Source organism: Gymnogyps californianus, chromosome 6 (assembly GCF_018139145.2).
Source record: "Gymnogyps californianus isolate 813 chromosome 6, ASM1813914v2, whole genome shotgun sequence".
In the NCBI taxonomy this organism is placed as follows: domain Eukaryota; kingdom Metazoa; phylum Chordata; class Aves; order Accipitriformes; family Cathartidae; genus Gymnogyps; species Gymnogyps californianus.
The window spans coordinates 10,068,761-10,087,548 of NC_059476.1; the positions used below are offsets into that span (position 1 = coordinate 10,068,761).

At 42.0% G+C, this 18,788-nt stretch overlaps 1 protein-coding gene across 2 annotated transcripts in view; it reads left to right on the forward strand.

Moving 5' to 3' along the window:
• Window positions 1-136: 136 nt before the first annotated feature.
• The window catches only part of CCDC186 (coiled-coil domain containing 186), a 45,614-nt gene continuing 26,962 nt past the window's right edge, over window positions 137-18,788 (forward strand). The window contains exons 1-2 of one of the 2 annotated variants that reach the window (XM_050898694.1): window positions 6,219-6,259; window positions 7,042-7,136. The gene's annotated coding sequence lies outside the window, so the exon portion shown is untranslated. Of the gene's footprint in view, window positions 200-6,218; window positions 6,260-7,041; window positions 7,137-18,788 lie in introns of those variants that run through there. The other variant, XM_050898695.1, reaches the window with a different exon arrangement.

The following is an 18,788-nucleotide window of genomic DNA, read 5'->3' on the forward strand; positions in this document are numbered from 1 at the left end:
GCGGCGGCCCGTAGATGGGGCGGGGCGGGGGCACGTGCTGCCCGGCTGGTCGGAGCCGGCGGGATCCGGCGCGGGCTGTTGCGTGCCGCTGCCCGGCTGTCCCGCCATTTTACCCTGAGAGGAGCGAGCGGAGGACGCCCCCGGCATCGTGTGCTTTAGAGCGACACGTGTAGCGGCTGCCTGTGTGATTAAACGACAGGTACAGGGGCTGAGGAGACCCCCAGCTGCGGGCGGGGTGGGTGGGCACCACAACTGGCACCTCCTCATCAGTGCCCCTCTGGTCATGTCGGCTGTCCCTGTGCTTGAGTGCTAAGGCTGTGTGGTTTTCACTTGATCTACGGCATGGTTGTCAGAGCCCTGGCCAAAAACATGTTAGTCATAAATTGTATTACACCCAGCGTGTTGAAAGAGATTGCTTATATTTTATTACTCACAAGCACCACTGATTTTCTCACTCTCTTCAGAAAAATTTGGTGAGCGACAGTGAAACATCCATGGTTGCACTAGTAACCCCATGCGTTCCTTGGGGATCCATGTACTGTACTGCTCTTAGTGATGCAAAAAGATGAAAGTAATTAAGAGTTACAAAATACTAGCAACAGAGAGCAATGAGTAGCAGTGTCCTTAGCTCTTAATTTCAGAAAAACCTACAGGTTATACTCGCAACTCTGACTCTACCTGAGCAGCCTTGGGCTTCTCCTGACTTGACCTGTCAGTGCTTCACAGCAGCAGGCATACCCGCACCTCAGGCCAGATGTTCATAGTGCAGCGGCAGGAAAGGTGTAGAGCTGCTTTCTGTAATTTCTCCAATAAAATGAAAATTCTCTCAGGACATCAGTTAGACAACCTTGTTTCATACAAATTCAGGAGGTGGCTGTAAGATCTATGCAAGAATGATGAAATTTGATACATCAAATTGATATATTTGTATTTTAAAATATTTGAATTTTTCCCTGCAGCCTAGAAAATAAATCGCTTCATCTCCCATTTTCAACCTATTCTCTGCTTTCATTTGTCCTTTCTCCTCTTTCTTTTCTATACAAGGTGTTTTCTCCTTTTCTTCGTTTCCCATCCTCATGTCTCTTACTTACACTGGAAAACATACTTCATCCTCAACACTGCTGCAGTTACGGTAGTACTTAGACATGCTCTCAGGTGTTCCTGGTGCTGTGCAATTAAACTTTCACCAAAAATAAATGAATCTGGTCCATTCTAGTGCCTACACTGTTGTACTTATTATTAAAGTGTATAAAATCAGTGACGGATTTTATTCTTAAAAGTTCTGTGGGGCAGGAAATAATTATCTCTGTTCACAGAGAAGAAACTGAAGCACAGCTATTTTGCCTTAAAGTCATTTGGAGTCTGGCTGTGAAAGCATTTCAGTCTAAATCTTCCGTGTTTTAAGTCTAGGATCCTGCCTGCCAAACTATTATTCCCTGCTAAGCATTCTCAGAAGAAAAGGGAACAACACGTCAAAGGTTTGCTGAATTTTTTCTAGGTGGTTTAGATACTACCTACCAAACTCAGAGGAGAGACTCTTCTGGCTCCAATGAACCTCCAGCCCTCAGCTGCAATCTGAGTAGAAGCTGACCATATCGGAGTCTGCTCTGAAAGCAGGAGGGGAAATTAAGTAGGTTTAGGTGAGATTTCAGGAAATCCACCTGCCAAATTGCCCAGTGTTTCATATCAGAGTAGGCACAGTTGCACAGGGGAAACAGGGCAATTATGATCATACAGGCTCCATTACCTCCCTGCACCTTGTTCCTCTGTCTCCAAAATTAGCCCAATAATCCTTGTGCCTAAGAAGCACTAATACCAGGGAGGCATTAAGAAATACTTATCTGTCATTCAAACATCTCAAAAAAAAAAAATTTAGACTGTCTTTGTGACTTCAAATATCCACATTTCTAGTACATTCAGCTGGCTAGCCGTTTCGATCCCCAAGGCCTGCTGAATCAAAACAATGCTGCCAGTCTGAACAGTCTTTTGAAATGACACTAATTAACACTGTAGACTGTGCTGGAAGTATACTGACAGGATGCAATGAGAAGGAAAATCAAGTATCCCACTAGAGACAGAACTTTATCAGCATGTGAACTGGCACAAAATTTTCTTGCAGTTAGAAGTTGCAAAGAACGGTTGAGCCAGGGCAAATGTTGTTTTCATTGTTTTTGTTTTTTAAATGTCAGTCATTTGGGACTCTCCATGCCTCAGGATACTGCAACAAGAAAGGGCAGGAAATGACAGCAGTAAAATTAATTCTAAAAAGGAAAAATAACAGGTCTGGCTGCAGCAGTGGAAAAAGATAAATGCGGAGGAGTGTCAGAGGTAACTGGGGAGAGTGCTGTTAGCATGGAGGCTGATGAGGAGCAACATCACAGGAGCTGCAGGAGGTTGATGTGGCTAGCCTGCAATTTTTAGCAAGAGCTTTGGGCTTGCCTACATGTAGGTTCTGTAATAACTGTACCAGTGTGTCATAGCTCTAATTTGTAGGATCTAAGTGCCTAGGAACTAGCTGGGACACCACTGTGCTACGTGCTGAACAAAGGACAGTCCAAACAACATATAATGAAAATAGGTTTTTCCAGGTATAACTTACTCAGAACACTTGTGTAATCACAGTCACACTTAGGATTTGCCATGCATAGGTTAGACGTGACAGTGGTGGCAAGGTCTTAGCTGTCCCTACCTGACACAGGGAGGGAAGACGGGGCTCCTGGGGCTTTGTGGATGGTGCTCCCTGAAGACCCCTGGCAAACCATGCTTGCTTAGAGTAAAATAGTTGGACAATGAAAGCGATTCTTAATGAAGAAGATAATAACTCTTTATGTAATCTTGCCATGATGTGAAATGCAAGAATCAAATCAGCCTGCAGTAATTACATTATAACAGACCAGCCTTCTGACGAATGCAGAGGATGGGAGTCAGGCAACTGGGACTCGGCTCCCAGCTCCTCCTCGGCAATGCCAGCCACGGCCCTCCAGCGCCAGTGGTCCCAGAGGAGGGTGGGATGTTCAGCACATCTGCTGTTTCAGCTACCTCGTTCTCCCTTGAAGTAGAGTTGCTAACACTTTTCTGGTTAAAGGAGAAAGCATACGATTGTAAGCCCCTTCAGTGGGCAAAGCTATAAAAATGCTACGTATAATTAACAAACGTCACCTGGAAATTGAGCAATTACATGAACACTTACTTTTCTTTTTCTTAGATAGCAAAGCATGAGCCAAAAGCCAGAACTACAACCTTTTGAAAATACGGGCCAAATTCTGCTTCTGCCTCTGCAATGCAGAGCTTATATCTGCAGCAGAAGTCTGTTGTGTATGACTGACTGTATTTCAGATGATAAGTTCTCTCAGTCAGAAATTGTCTTCCTCAGCATTTGTACATGCCAAATGAGAGCTATGGCTGGCTAACTAAAAGTTACAGTAATTCAGTCATTCTTAATTAATATGAATGCAGACAGTTTGGGGAAGGGGCTTTCTCTGTGTCCTGTCATTATCATTCCCTAGGTGTCTGCGGCTGCCTCCTGGGGATAAGATACTGTTCAGATGAAAATTTGGCCTAAGCACAGGTACTGTAAGATTCAGAACTGTCTGAGCATCAGTGCTGGGACTAGAGCCATGGGGAGTCCAGCTGAGTACAAAAAAATGCTTTTTGCCTGCCTTTAAGGAAGAAATCTGCTAATCAGGGTCAATTTTCTTAACTTGATTTTGGTCCTGCTGAAAGAAATGTCCAGAATAAAAGGTGAAAATCAGCTGAAATTCTGCCAGGTCTGGTGGGACACACTAAGCCACATATGATTAACGTCAGTGGCACTGCAGACAAAGTGTACAAGAAAGCAGAAGCATAAATCCCAGAAGGACTGGGGCCGGAGTACAGCGGTGTCTCTGCAGTTGCCTTTAAATAACTGGAAGAGAAGACCAAATAAGAAACATTTGGGCACTGAAGTGATTGTGTTACAGAGCAGCAAGGCTGGGTGAACTTTGCCACTGAGCTATAGAACAGGAACAGGAGTGGCAAAGAAGCGTTTTCTGAAAGCAAAGCTTAGACTTGGGCTGCATGGCATTTAGCAAGTGAGTGTTGCATGGCACTGCTTTCTGAAAATGGACAATTTTTGCTTATCTCTATTGCACACCTGATTTTTAAATGTATTTTTAGCAACATGGAATGCGTAGCATATTATGAGCAAAGCAAGGGCTAGATTTTTGCCTTCAAAATATTATTTGGAGGTTAAAGCTGAGGTCATGAGTTCTCTCCACAACCTACTCTAGTTTATGCTCTCACCTAAATAATGTTTTTAAAGACATATGCCTTCATCTGACTCCTCCACTGCTTTAGAGGGGATGGTTAGGATATTAATGTTTAATTATCTGAAGCAGTATTATCTTTCCCAAAATAATGAAAATGCAAAGGTTTTATGAGCTCTGAATGGTTTGCAGATTGATTTTCTCTAAGATCTCAACGTTGTTTTTAAGGATCTGTAAAAAGGTTTCAAGGGAGCATTTTCTAGAACCCCAAAATTTGCATTTGTGATTTTGAAATTCCAATTACCTGGAAAGAATAAGGAGAAAAATAACTTGCTCTGAAATAACGCTCCCAGTTAATGCTTGTAAGTAAACTCATGTAGCACATTGTGTTTTCAAAGTCATCCAAGGTATGAACTGAAGAAATCATCGCTGGGTTTTATAGGTATAAAGCATATAGGTATGTGTATGGTTTGTAGGTATATAAAAGTAAATTAGCCAAAATAAAGGACCAATCTGATCTAACACCAAAGTTAGCCCTGCCACGAGTAGGGGATTGGACTAGATACGCTCCTGAGGTCCCTTCCAACCCAAGTTATTCAAAGATTTTAACTTGCTTTTCTGTTGTTATGTTTAAGAAGTTCCTGCAATAAAGATGCCAGTGCTTACTTTACCTGATCTGCTATAGTAAATGCAACTGTTTTCCCTTAACAGCTTGTCTGCTAAGGTAGTTTTTTCAATTTATTTTTTATGAAATGAAATAGAATGGCATTTATGTAGTGCTCTGGATTCCAAAAAGCTGTGTGTTCCACAGAGAAATTGCTGCTCCCAGCAGTGAAACACACTCCAGGTTTTTGATGCCCACCAAATTTTTCACATTGGTTTTTATCCCGTCAGAATAAGGAATGAAGTACTGGCAGGCGTTAACTGAAGCTGGACTGTTTATTAACATCACTGGATTTTTACTCTTACATGGCACGTGGGTGCAGAGGCTTTTGACGTCGTGTGTAGGGGTTGGTTCTGGAAAACGAGATGCTGTTTACTTAGGGAAGAAGAGACTCTATTAGTCATTACTTGTTGTCCGGGTTTCGGCTGGGACAGAGTTAACTGTCCCAGCCGAAACCAGGACACTTGTACACTGATCTTGCAGAAAGGGGAGGTGTCTTTGTGACCGTCTCTCTAAAAACTGTTGGGGTGAAGACTTTCTCCTATATGGCAGCTTTTCAGGGCTACGTTCTTGGGTAGCACCGTCAAACGCCTGACATGAGGCGTTCTGACCTTGCCCAGAAAGGTTGTATGTTTAACTAAGAAGAGAAAAAAACCCTTCCAATTGAAATAATATTTATACACGCACTCTAAATTATCTTACGTGTGAAATTCGGCAGCTTCAGTTCCTGGAGCTGTTAGCCCCTCCAGCTAACGTCTCGTTTCGTTCCCTTCAATCTGTCTGTCGTCAGCCAGGGTGGGAACATAGCGGCGGTACAAGGGAGAGAGGGAAGGCGGCCAGAAGGGTCGCGCCGTCACCGCGGGGTGCTCCGGGCTGAGCCACACGCCTCTGGGACACCCCCAGGGGCGGAGATGTCCCAGCCTCCCCGGGCCGCCGGCTCCGGTGCCTGGCCGCCCTCACCGTGAACCTGTGGGGGAATTTCCTCTGAAGAGGCAGCAAGGGTGAGACCTGGAGCAGAAGCGTGCTCGTCCAGGTGGCTGACGTGAGCGGCCGTTCGCCCCACCGCCCCTTCAGAACGGCGACGCTGTAAAAGCCAGCCGGCGGCACGCCGCAGAGGGGGTGCTAGCCCGGGCGGACCCGGGCCTTGGCGCGACGCTGTCCCCCCCCCGCCGGGCTCCCCCCGGCCCCGCCCACTGCGGGCTGGCCACGCCCCGCCCCTGGGCTGGAGCACCGCCCACCGCCGCCATCTTTGTTGATGTGTCAGCTCGCCGGGACGGTGGCGGCCGGCGGGGCGTACCGCCGCCATGGGGGAGCTGCCGCCTTCCCTGCCGGCCTCGTAGCGAGCGAGCGGGTGAGGGGCCGCGCCGGAAGGCGGGCGGGTGCGTGGGTGCTTGCTTGCTTGCTTGCTTGCTTGCTTGCTTGCTTGCTTGCTTGCTGCCGGCGCCCCGCGGGCGCTGCCCGGCTCCCTGAGGGGGCAGCGCGGGGACACCCGCGGCCGAGGGGGCCGGGGCGAGGAGGGAAGGCTCGGCGCCCCCCGGCGGGCTCGGGGAGGGGGCGGCGGTGCCGGCGGTTCCAGTGAGCCGCTTCGGCGGCCGCCTCCCGCGGCGTGCCGGAGTCAGCGGGCGAGGAGCCCCGGGGGGGACGTGGCCGCGCCGGCCTCGCGGGGGCGGAGGGAGGGTTCCCCCGGGCGCCCTGACGCCGCGGCGGCCGCTGCGAGGGGATGTGGGTGTGCAGGTGGGGGCACTTGGCTGGCAGCGGTCGCGCCGGGTCTGTGGGTGAGGCTCAGGTTCCGCAGGGAGGAGAGGGGCGAAGTGACATGAGGTCCGGGGGGATCAAGTCCTGCCTTGGCAGCGCCTTCCGAGTCGGGACCTCCTGAGCGGGTAGCTCTAGCTCCTGTGCTGGCTCGTAGTCTCTTTGTTTCTTGACAGCTTTCTTCTTCACGTTATTAATTAGGTTGTCCTATTCCGTTGGTTGTGTGTTGATTTCACTATATGGTTAAAGAATTAGATAACAAAACCTGGGAACTGTTATACCAGTATGAAGGTTATTTTTTAGAGCTGGCCGCAGTGTTGCGGTAGAGTACGTGTCCTTGTTTTTGCAGATGGTATTTGCAAAAGCTGCTTGCCCTTCTAGGTTTGAAAGCAGGAAGCTTTACTGCAACTTCAGCGAGACAATTATGATGTAGGCTTGCGGATTTTGGTTCTTGTCCTGGAAAATAGTCTGCACAGGTGAGTCTGATACATCTATACTTCCAGTGAGACTCTGTGCAAACCAGGAGAAGATCTCTTGCAGAACTGAAATCTGTATGTAAGATTAGAAATACGGTAGTCTGCCTTTATTGTTGATTTGCTTTATCTTGTAAAACTGCTTTTCAGAAGTTAAATTGTTGCAAGCAGAACACTAAAAAACCACGTGTGACCAGTGTCCCCGTATGTTCTGTTGTATAAGGAAGTTGTTGAAACAGCATGAGCCACAGCTGCATTTTTATATTGACAAGGAAATGTAATCACTCTAATTACTGGCTGCTATGAATGCTTATGTTGCCATTGACTTTAGGAGGAGATAGTTAAGCTCTAGAAGTATGAGAAACTGAAAGTCTGAAGATGTTTCAAGAGACTGTCAGTTTGAAATGTCATCCATTTTATGAAAAAAAAAAAGTAAACTTGTTCTGTATTGCCTTTGAGTCCTTCTCTTCTTTTTCTGAAATTCTTCAGTCATTCTTTCTTGCCTTGGCTTTAAAACAATATTTTCTGTTGTTTTATAAGACTTGATCTGGGCTTGTTGACAGATGTGTGTTAGTATTGTGAGGGTCACTATTTCAAAGTGTTGAGAAAAGAACTGAAGAACCAAACACAGAATGATTTCTTTGGTCGTAATTAGCAGGGATGTTGCTTGTCACTACCCAAGGCTAATACTGAATTCCTGAAGCTGGCTTTTTGAAGAGCTATGGAAAAAAGCAAGCACTTTTCTGGATGCAGTAGTGTTATTAGGCAGGACAAATATGTTAAATCAGTAGTCTGCAACTTTTGTTAACCTGTGGGCTCCAGTAGTTGGCAATATCCTGTACTTAGTTCTGGGTTTGCTTGTTCTGAAGTTATTTTCCTGTTGCCAAAAACAATATTGGAAAGCCTTACAGGTAATTCTTATCTTCAAGTCATAGACCAAGACCCTGCTGCCTCAAATTGAGGCAGGGTGGGAAAAATCTCATCAGGAAAAAATCAGTGTCAGAAGAGAGGAGAAAAGCAGAGTTGAAGGCATGAGGCTGAAATCCTGAAAGGTTACAGTAGTGCTGTTGCTGGTATTGCATCAGTTGCTGAGTGGTGTAGGCAAGACCAGTTGTCTTTACTTAGAAGAGTAAGAGTTGTTCTGTGCTGAAGACACTCTACTAACAGAAGATTACAAGTCTATGCATAAACCCTTAAGTATCCAAGTCGCATTTGAAGTTCACAGTAAAAGAACCCTGTTGCTAGTATATTGTTTTCACCTGAGACATAGGCTTCCAACCTTGGGACTAGTATGACCAAAAATAACACTCTCAAGGTGTACCCCATGACTTGTGTTGTGATGGGAACAAATCCAGTCCCGCTCGTTAAACCTTAACTGGTGAACTTTGTTTTGGAGTTGTGCTGTTACTTGACTCCATATGTGGAGTTAATATGACCATAATATTAACCACTTGCATGAGACTGGTAGAAAACCTAGTGATGCCTTGAAGGAATTCATACAATATTGCTCAGCTCTCTTACTTGTGACATAAGCAAAGAAAAGCAAAGATAAACTTTGAGTAAACCTTGTATTCTAAAGTACTTGACTCATGTTAAAAGAATTGATAGTAATGCTGAGCTTTGCACCTTGGTACTGTATGCAATCTGTGTTTATATGAAGTCAGATTAAAAAAGAGAAAAATAATTGAAATAAGTATTAAAGTGCTAAAAGCAAGGAAATCCTGAGAGTACCCACTGTGTATACGCACCATTCCGATCCCCTCCCTTCAAGCATGTGCATCAAAGCAAGTCTTTGTGTGAGCTGAATCAGGGAGCTGTGTCAAGTTATGCCCGGGCTGGAGGACTCGGTGTCCCAGTACACAGCCAGCTTTACCACTTGTACTGTGAGTCACAGTTGTCCTGTCTGTATTGCAGTCCTCTACCTTTTCTGTGTAGATGGGACCACGTTATGTTACATCTTCCTTCTCAGCAATACTAGGTGATATCCCAATAATATTTTCTCTGAATTAGAGCAGTAGCTTGTATTCGGTCTTGGGCAAAAGGGAATTAATACTGGGAGAGCTAGTATAGGTGGGACTTAAGTGTATTTCTTTTGTTGCCTGTATGTGTGATCTGTAAATACAGGAAGGCCATCAGTGTATGAGACCTCATGGCCACCCTCTGTCTGTTTTGTATGGAATACAGGGAGTGGTGATCAACTTTGCCTCTCCTTAAACTGTTCTTTTCCTGACTTTTTCTTAGCTGTTGTGATGGTTTTCAGTCCAGTTCATCTCTTTTTGTTGTTTCATCACTTCTAAACTTGGGTGGCTTGCTGCTCTGATTACCTTTACGTGTGGAGATGTAACCAAATGCATTTCAAATAGTCCTTCTGGCTTCATGTTTGTACACCTCACGCTAGATTATGTAAAATACCTGGTTTTGTGGACCTTTCTATCCCAGTCCCTTTCGATTTAGTTGAAACCTTTGATTTGTCCGTCTACACAGCTGGTATGCAGTAGAGCTGCTTTTTGTATCTTGTCATGTAGAACAGAACTTCTTTAGCTGAATCCTCATTTCTTTACAAATTTCAGTTACAAATAGAATTATCTCTAGGATTGGAGTTTCCCTCTTTTGCAGTGTTATCTGGTGGCATAATGCTTAGTCTGGGAAAGCCATTTGTGATGGAGGTCTTATGAAAGATATCAAGCCAAATACAGATAAGTTGGGTATTTAATTGGAAACAGCAGGAAATTTTGTTTTGCTAGTCAATGTGATGAGCAGTAGACAGCAGCTGAGGATATTTTGCTTTAGAAAAAGAAACAAAAAACCTCGCCCAACAAGTGAAGTAGAAAGGTGTGTTCAGTCTGTTCAGATTAGTTTAGGTGAAAGTATTATTAGGATTACACTACACCTAAATGCTAACACAAACTAACATTTCTCTTCCATTTTATTTTTAGTCTTACTGTCATGTAAAATTTTTAGCAAGAGTTCTGGTGCAATGACAGGTTGGCGCTGACTTGGAAAAGCATTTTAGTTTGCTCAAATAATGATTATTGTCTAATAAAGATGTGAAAAGTTCTTGAAGTGATGCATCTTGGGTTTTACAATGAACAGCACAACTATAAGAAAAAAACATTGTCATACCCCAAAATCAATCATTTCTTTAGCAGTCTTGTTCGAGTGTCATTGTACATATGATAGCATGTAAGCTGTCCTACAGCTTCATCTCTTACCTGAGTGTAGTAGGTTGGAAATTAAACCTGAATTGAAATGAAGTGGCAGTTCCTGTGATTCGAACAGTTGTCTGGTTGTTAATGGTTACTTTAATGTCTCTGTCTTAGGATAATGTGTTTAAAGATAATAGAAAGTACTTATTATTCTATTGTGATTCATCTAAGATTATGTTTCTAATAGAATATTTCGTCGCATGATATTTAAAGGAGAGGAATAGTCCTTTGTGGAACAAACTATTCAGACAAATTATGGTCTTCCTAATAAATTCTATGGCATTTGTGAAGCTTTTTTGCATGTCACTTCTTTAAGTCTTTGCTGGTTGCTTCATATGTGTGGGACTCCTCAAGAAAACTCTAAAAATCATTATCATTCTGTTCAGTATTCTTCAGCCAGTAAATCCTAATTAACTCTTTGAAATAAAGTCCATCTCTAATGTTACACGAGATTATATTGTATCTCATGTTAACACTTGAATTTGCAATTGAAGACTGGCTAAATCAGATGTACTCTGTCTTTTTGTTGCCCAGGAACCTGCAAGAGGGAAGTAGGTCTGTCACTGAACTGTTCAAATGGTGCTGATGTGCAGTTTTTGCTTCTGTTCGGGTCTTCTGATGAACATCAGAGCTTCATCGAGAAAAGCCTTTTGACTGTTGAAACTTCAGTCATATGTCACTTCATTTCATAGATGCATGAGTTGAAACGTAAGGCAATATAAAAAATGTCTCTACCAGAGCCTTTAGTCTATACTGCAATGATTGGGGAAAGAGCCAAAACGTTATTGAAGTATAAATGATAAATGTGGTTTTGTTAAAGTTATGTATTTGGTTTTGCTTCATGAGCTTTAGTAGCTGCCTACGTGAAGAGAGGTGCTTCCAAGTTGGGATTCTGCTTGAGTGTAATGAACCACTTGTAAAAATCAGTCTGTGGATTGGAATTTAATCTTACATATGCTTAACATGACTGAATAGGAGGCAGAGTTGTTTAAATGGTAGAGTACATGTTGATTATGCATTAGCATGTACACTATAATGTGATACTACTCCTTTTTAAAATCACAGTTATTGTTGAATCACAGTTTCCAAGGGATGAGAGTGAACCTGCTATCTCAGGATAGATATAGGACACTGCTGATCTTTCTTTATATGAATTTTTGAAAATCGTGTCAGAAAAAAGGCACTTTTTGAAATGTATTGCTCAGTATTACTGAATTAAAAGTCAGTCCTCAGTTGCTTGTGAAGTAAATGTTAGATTCTGTCCTAGCAAAAAGAGCTGAAGCTTCAGCTCATCTCCAAGTTGTGTATTTGCTAAAGAAGAGGAGCTTCTAGTGCTCAGTGCTTTTACAGGTCAAGACATGGAACAGTGTAAGACATGGAATGGAAGTTTCATTTGTAGTTGAGTCCAGGAGAGCAGTGTATGTTGGTAGGTGTGTCTGGGCGTGTTGCTGAGGGTTTTAATTTGTAGTTGGAGGGCTGGAGTAATAGGAAAGTGTATTACAATATGACTTGAGGTGTAAGTGTGAATCTTCAAAATAGGTATAAAATGCATGTAATTTCCTCTTGGAAATTCACGTGACTGCATTTTAATTTACTACTGAGTGATACAGAAAAAAATTCAGTGTTTTCTTTGGCAGCTATAATTCCATGAGGATAATGCTTTTCATCTTTAAAAAAAGTCTGTCTTCGAGATCCCCCAATTCTAGATTTAGCTGTTAGTTTGCGTTTTATTTAGTAGCCTTTTTGTGTGTATGTCTTGGTTTTTTAATTATTATTTTTATTATTGGATCAGCTTTGAAAGGTTGCACAACTAAGTTGATAGTATTTCTGTCTTCAGAGATAAGTCATATCAGTGAACAGACCTCTTGCTGTTTGGAGAGCTATTAGAAAGCTAGAGTAATGAAAGTAGAGGAAACAGTTTCTGGTATCTGTTTAGGCCAGCTACGGTTTCAGGTGCTTCAGTGCTCACTTTGCTGTCTGGAGAATTGCAGGTGAACAAATAGGGCAGTCATCATGAAAGCATTACATTTCTAACTGGTTTAATTGGGGTATAGAATTTTCTGTTCATCTAGCACCTGGGGTATACAGAGATAAAACCCACAACTTTCTAAATATGTAGGCAAGCTGTACCTCCGCTTTCCTAAATTCAGCTTTGTCAAAACTGGAATGATTCATAAGTGTCTGCATCTGGCACCTCCAGTATCAAAATGAACCTATTCTTTCCTCACTTGCTCCCACAACATTGGGAGCCACTAGCAAAAAAATCTGTGTAAACCCATAGATCAAATGAGCATTTTTTGGTTGAAGTGGAGAGGAGGACACAGAGGAGCAGAGATGTTTGTAAAATAAGTTGGAACCTGGTACAGAGAACAGTAACACAGCACCTGGGGTAGACAGCTGGTTATTTGAGTTATGTAGTGTTGCCCAAGTCTTCTGGTCTAGTACTAGGGAAAAGAAGTAGTGATTTGCTTTCACTGGGCAGGTTGAGGATGTCAAGAGTAAACCCATTTTCTAGCTATCTTCTTAAGCTGGCCAAAGGACAAGCATTATCCCTTCTTCTGGTAACGGACAGGGCAAGCTGCACGCTAAACCTGAATTGCATAGTAAAGGAGATAAATGAAGTTTAATTTACTTTAGTTTGCCATGAGTTCAGAAACCAGAACCAATATGGAAGGTTAGTGAGTATTACAGAGCATTTGAGCAGACTATTGCTTAAGGGTGTTTACTTAGATTTTTATGATGAATTTCCAGTGGAGCTTATCTCAAGAAGGTGCCATATTGAAAAGCAAAATAAAGAGTAACAGCAGCAATTCTGTGAGTTATGGATCCAGTGCAGTTTGAGAAAGAACCAGGAAATAAGGATCTCAAATTACAATGTAAAGAGAATTGCTCTGAAGCAATTTCAAGGGGCTTGTTTTCTAGGTAGCTTTTTTCCTGTAAACGTGGACTTTGTTTAGGGGTATGCAGTGTTGCCTTAGCCAGTTTACAGCACAGACTGCAGTGGCAGTGCAACTATATGAGTGCTGAGGTGACATCCATATAAGAGTGGTAGGGACTTCCAGGAACTCGGGCTGCTTGTGTTGGTGTCACCAGATTTTTTGTCACTTAGCTGCTTGCCTGGCCTGGTCATGGTACTTAGGACCCTGCTGACTGCTGGGGTCATCTGCCCATGAGCCATGGAGTGCTTCATCACTCCTTTCCTTTTCCCCCACCTACTCTCTGAAATGCATCTTATCTGTGTTGCAGCTTTGGGTTATTTTGAGACTTTAGTCTCTTACTTAAAGGAAATTTGAGTACTCTGCGGTGATGGCTGTGAAATGGAAGGGGAAGGAGGATGGCTTTGTAAATTTACATTGTACTTCTATTTAAAAATGAGCTTGTTTCATATCCTATAAAACCTGTCTGGATGCTTTTTACATATCCAGAGGTGAAGACCATACATGGTCTCAGCTGATGATGCGAGAACTGTGTGTTCACTATTTTGTGGATTGCATGTGTACTTGTTTGGAGAGTAGATGATTCCCTCTTCATCAGTGACTCTGCTACAAGGTCTCTCTTAGGAATGCGGCTATGAGCGAAAAACATCTACCCAAAGATGATACAAAACCCTTTCTTGTTGAAAGGAACAAACATAATTGACTGCTACTGGCCATTATATTATGTAATGCATGGCTGAATATGCCTGGTGTCCAGTGAACTGCATTTACTGTATTAACTTCTTGTTATTACTCCCCTTGCAGAAGGCTTTGTGCCTCAGAGTCGCTTATCTCAGTGCTCTTCACTTTCAAAACCCACCCTGGTTTGAACAAGTTTTTGTATATGCACGCACCCATGAAGCATTAGTCCCTCCTTCCCTTTTTTGCCCCTTTCTCTACAGTACGTTTCAGCTTTGTAACTTAAATATGTATTTTCTCTTATAGCAGTGATTTTTATTTCTTGGGACCTTGACCATGGCTCTGTTTGCTTACAGAACCACCCCAGGCACACACTTCGGTCATTCTTTAATCTGTTTATTGTAAAAGAGCGCCATTGTGATAGTTACTAGGTGACAAGGCACATGTTTGGTTTTTTTTTTCCCTTGTTGTTAGTGAATTCTTCTAGGCAGCCATACCTCAGAAAATGCTTCCTATCATTGTCATTTAATACGTTTCTTTAGATGTCATCTCACATGTATTTTGAAATTGGCTGAAAAAAAAAAGTCATTTCCTCCTCCTTGACTATTTACAACATAAGTGTTGATAGCTTGGGTCAAGCTATCTATTTTATGAAATTAAATGCTAGCATTAATAGTACATCTGCTTAGGAAAGTCTTTTGTAGTCAGGGATTTGAAAGAATCGTGTTTGTGCTCCATTAGAAGATTGAAAAGACAGGCAGTTTGAAATGGCATAATATTGAATTAAAATGTACCAGATTCTCAGTGCATGCCTGTAATAACAGAATAGCAGGTATAGCTGGGAAAGGTTGTGTTCCTAATTAGATCTGTGCAGACAGTAGGAAGCGTACAGGGAATTGCTTTCATTGTGAATTACTTTCTAGTGGCTGGGAGTTAGCAGTACTGGAATAGGGGGGAAGATCTTCAACTGGTATAGTGGATAACCTGATGGACAGCCAAGAGGTGAGGGCGTCAACAGCTTCCTTAAAAAGTAAGAGTGTATGTACTTTTCAGCAGAGGAAAGAGGAGGATTGACTGTTAGAGAAACTGCTTTTCTCCATACCAGTGAATGGACTCGGAAGTGAGAATTTATTGTTAAAGCATGTATGGAAAGGAACAACTTTGATACTCCTTTTTTTCCCCTCCGTCTTCCTTCTTTATTGCAGCATTTTGTTTCACTTTATAGTGGGTAATGGGCAGAAAGAGGGGGAAGAAAAGAAGAGAGAGGGAGGAAGGGCTTAAATTTTGATGTTAAAATGATAGGTCTTAGCTGTCTACTAATGCAGAAAAATACAGAGTTCTTAAGTTTTCAGACAAAGTGTTCTTCCAGTGAAGCTGAACAAACGACCTAGTATGGTGGTTCAGTGTAGGTATTGCTTGAAATATTTTTTTATTTGTAATCTAGTTTCTAGATTATCCATTGCTGGCTTGTGTTCTGACATCCATGTGTTTGATGTTGTGTCTAACAGTATACTTGGAAGAGTGATGCTAAAACAAGAATAATTAAACTTTGTTATTGCATGTGAAAATTAATTCTCATAACCTAATTTATCAGAATGTATAGCTGTATTAAAATCAGAATTTGAATTGTAGGAGCATTTGAAATTAGTGGCATGTATCTTCTAGCTGTTAATTGGCTTTTTATTTCTGCAGGTGATTGCTATGGTTTTAGCGCAGGAACTGAATATTAATGTCTGATTGCATACTTTCATATACAGTTATTTTATATAGTTTAATAAATCTTGGCTTGATAAACAGTCAAATTAGTGTTCAAACAAGATATCAATGGCTCTTCTGGAAATTCTATTTTAATTTCACTGTAAAAATTAAATTATAAATAAGTACCTAATAACCATAATTATCATAGCAATGATGTAGTACCATTATTACAGTTTTTTACTCCAGGAATCCAACTAACATGATGTAGCATAGTACATCCTCAGCTTGCAAGAGTGAGACCAAATCTTACATAAAAAGTTACTTGACTTGTCCACTTAGCAGATTGATTTAGTAGAACAGGTTAAGATCTTTGTCCTACATACTGGTAGTTTGCAGAGCAGGTCTATACTGTTAAAACAGCGAACTATTAAACATTATTTGACTTAATTTTTAAGTAATTTTAAACCTTGAGATAGATTACTTGCAGACGATAGAATGTAAATGGAAATGCCCAGATAAATTCCAGTAGCTTGTACATGTTATTCATCTGCAAGTTTTACCTTTTTATATGCAATGATTCTGCAAGATTTTTTTATGTGTTCATAACTTCGTATCTATGAATAGCCCCTGAGGCCAGGGCTGAACAAACACTTAGAATGACTGCTACTGAAGGTAGCTAGAAGAAATATTTTTTTCTTCTTTTTTGGGCATGTTACAGGACCACGTATTGAGGTTTTTTATGTTCTCCCTAGATAATCAATACTTATGTTCTATCACATACTTCACTGAAGAGCTTAAATGAATGATTGTCACATTTGTTCTATTTTTGTCATTTGATTAGCAGTTAATAGAGGATATTTCTATTGGGTAACAAAGAAAGTGAACGAAAAAGATACTATTTCCTGAGTCTTTGCTTTCCCTTACATACCTGTGAGACATTTCTGCCTTGAAAAGTTGGTGTGCTGTCCACTCAATTGTATCAGCAGGCTCTCTGCTCCCTGCTTTTGATTCCAGTCAGTTGTGCTATCAGCAATTTAGCAGATAAGTACATCTCACTTGCAGTAGTATGAGAAATGGTTGCAACCCTTGCCAGTGCTAGCCTTTAATGTTGTGTGTCCCGTGGCTGCAGTTTAACTACTTCTCCAAGTACTAATGTAATATTTAAAATGGACATAATATATGCTGATGCAGATGTAAACTTACTTTTCCTCATTATCTCATGGTATTCATAAAAATTATGCATGCTCCTTGCTTCTTTGAAGAACACATCTATGATGAGAAAAACAGTATCTGTTTTTTAAAAAAAGAAGAAGCAAAATTTTGTTTTTGCAGGGTAAAACTTGTCTATATTCTGATGTAGATATGCAGAGAGGTGTTTTGCTTGTGCAGACTGGGCCCATGGAGTCATGTCGTGGTTTAACCCCAGCCAGCAACTCAGCACCATGCAGCCACTCACCCCACCCCCCAACCAGTGGGATGGGAAGGAGGATCGGGGAAAAAAGTAAAACTCGTGGGTTGAGATAAGAACAGTTTAATAACTAAAGTAAAATAAGATATACTACTAACTAAGAATAATAAAAATATAATAATAGTTGTAATGAAAAGGAATAAAACAAAAAAAGGAAATAACACGCAAGAAAAGACAAGTGATGCACAATGCAATTGCTCACCACCTGCTGACCGATGCCCCAGCAGCGATCCACCCCTCCTGGCCAACTCCCCTCAGTTTATATACTGGGCATGACATTCTATGGTATGGAATACCCCTTTGGCTAGTTCAGGTCAGCTGTCCTGGCTCTGCTCCCTCCCAGCTTCTTGCACATCTGCTTGCTGGCAGAGCATGGGAAACTGAAAAATCCTTGACTTAGGATAAGCACTACTTAGCAACAACTAAAACATCAGCATGTTACCAACATTATTCTCACACTAAATCCAAAACACAGCACTGTACCAGCTACCAAGAAGAAAATTAACTCTGTCCAGCCGAAACCAGGACAGTCCATTATTGCTGTAAAGGAAGCTTGGCTGAGCTGTGTTTGTGTTCCTCATTCTCTGCTACTGACATCACCAGGTTTTGAATTGATGCGTTTCCACTTGCTTTGCTTTGTATTTCTGCATTGCAGGGAAACACAGACGGCTGTCTCCTTAGCTTTAGAATAGGGGCAGGAACGCGGGGCAAGGGTGTAGGGGTGTTTAGTGTGTCAAACTAATTGTGAGCTGTAAAACAGAGGAGGACTGGTCAAACCAGTTGTGTGAGTGCTAAAGAGTCCTGTCACAGCAGCAGAAAGTGTTATAAGCCAGTGACAGAAAGCTTTTCACATGCCACACTAGATGTGTGGCAGTTTCACAAGATGGCTTGTTTTTCAAGGTATGCAGACAGGCAAGCTTGGGCTGGGCTAATCTCAAAATGGTACTTTCAGAAGTTCCTATCCTGGGTGTTTTAAGTTGACTTGGGAGTGATTACATTCTCCTGTGGCATCGGCAGCAGAAGGGACATACACTGTGAGGGTAAGACAAAGATTACATGGAGGGTACTGAGGAGCAAGATGCTTTTGCCATACTGTTCAGATTATGATCAACCCTGAAGAAGAAGCAGAGCAAATGGTTGAAGGTAGAAGCTTAGCAAAACAGTGCAAGAAGGTTGGCCAGTGCTCACCTGGCACTTTGCTGTCACTCAAGGTGCTGCATGCTGACCTACCATGATTTGCTTGTCTGATGCATTAACAAGATACCATTACATAAAACAGTTGATCTCCTTGAGTCAGGATTTGCCTTTTATGATTGCTTTTGACGCACTCTGAAGACATCATAAAAGACACTAAGGTATTTTGTTTTCTTAGTGCAGTATTTTGTAAGAGAGCGATACCATAACCTTATTACTTCCCTGATTTTGGAAGAGTTGCTTATAAGGATGGGTAGGATAATGGAAGTTGGATATAAAACCTGAAAAGACATGGAGCTGCTGTCAAATGTGTACCTGGTGTCCAAATATTATCTGGGACTTGCTGTATTTCTATGTTTGATGTGAAACAGTCAAATACTAGCATGTTTCATTTCAACTAGCTACTGCTAGACTGGCAATGTTGATCTTTCTGAGCTACTTTCACACAAAACCTTTTGCTTACAAAGCAGGAGCC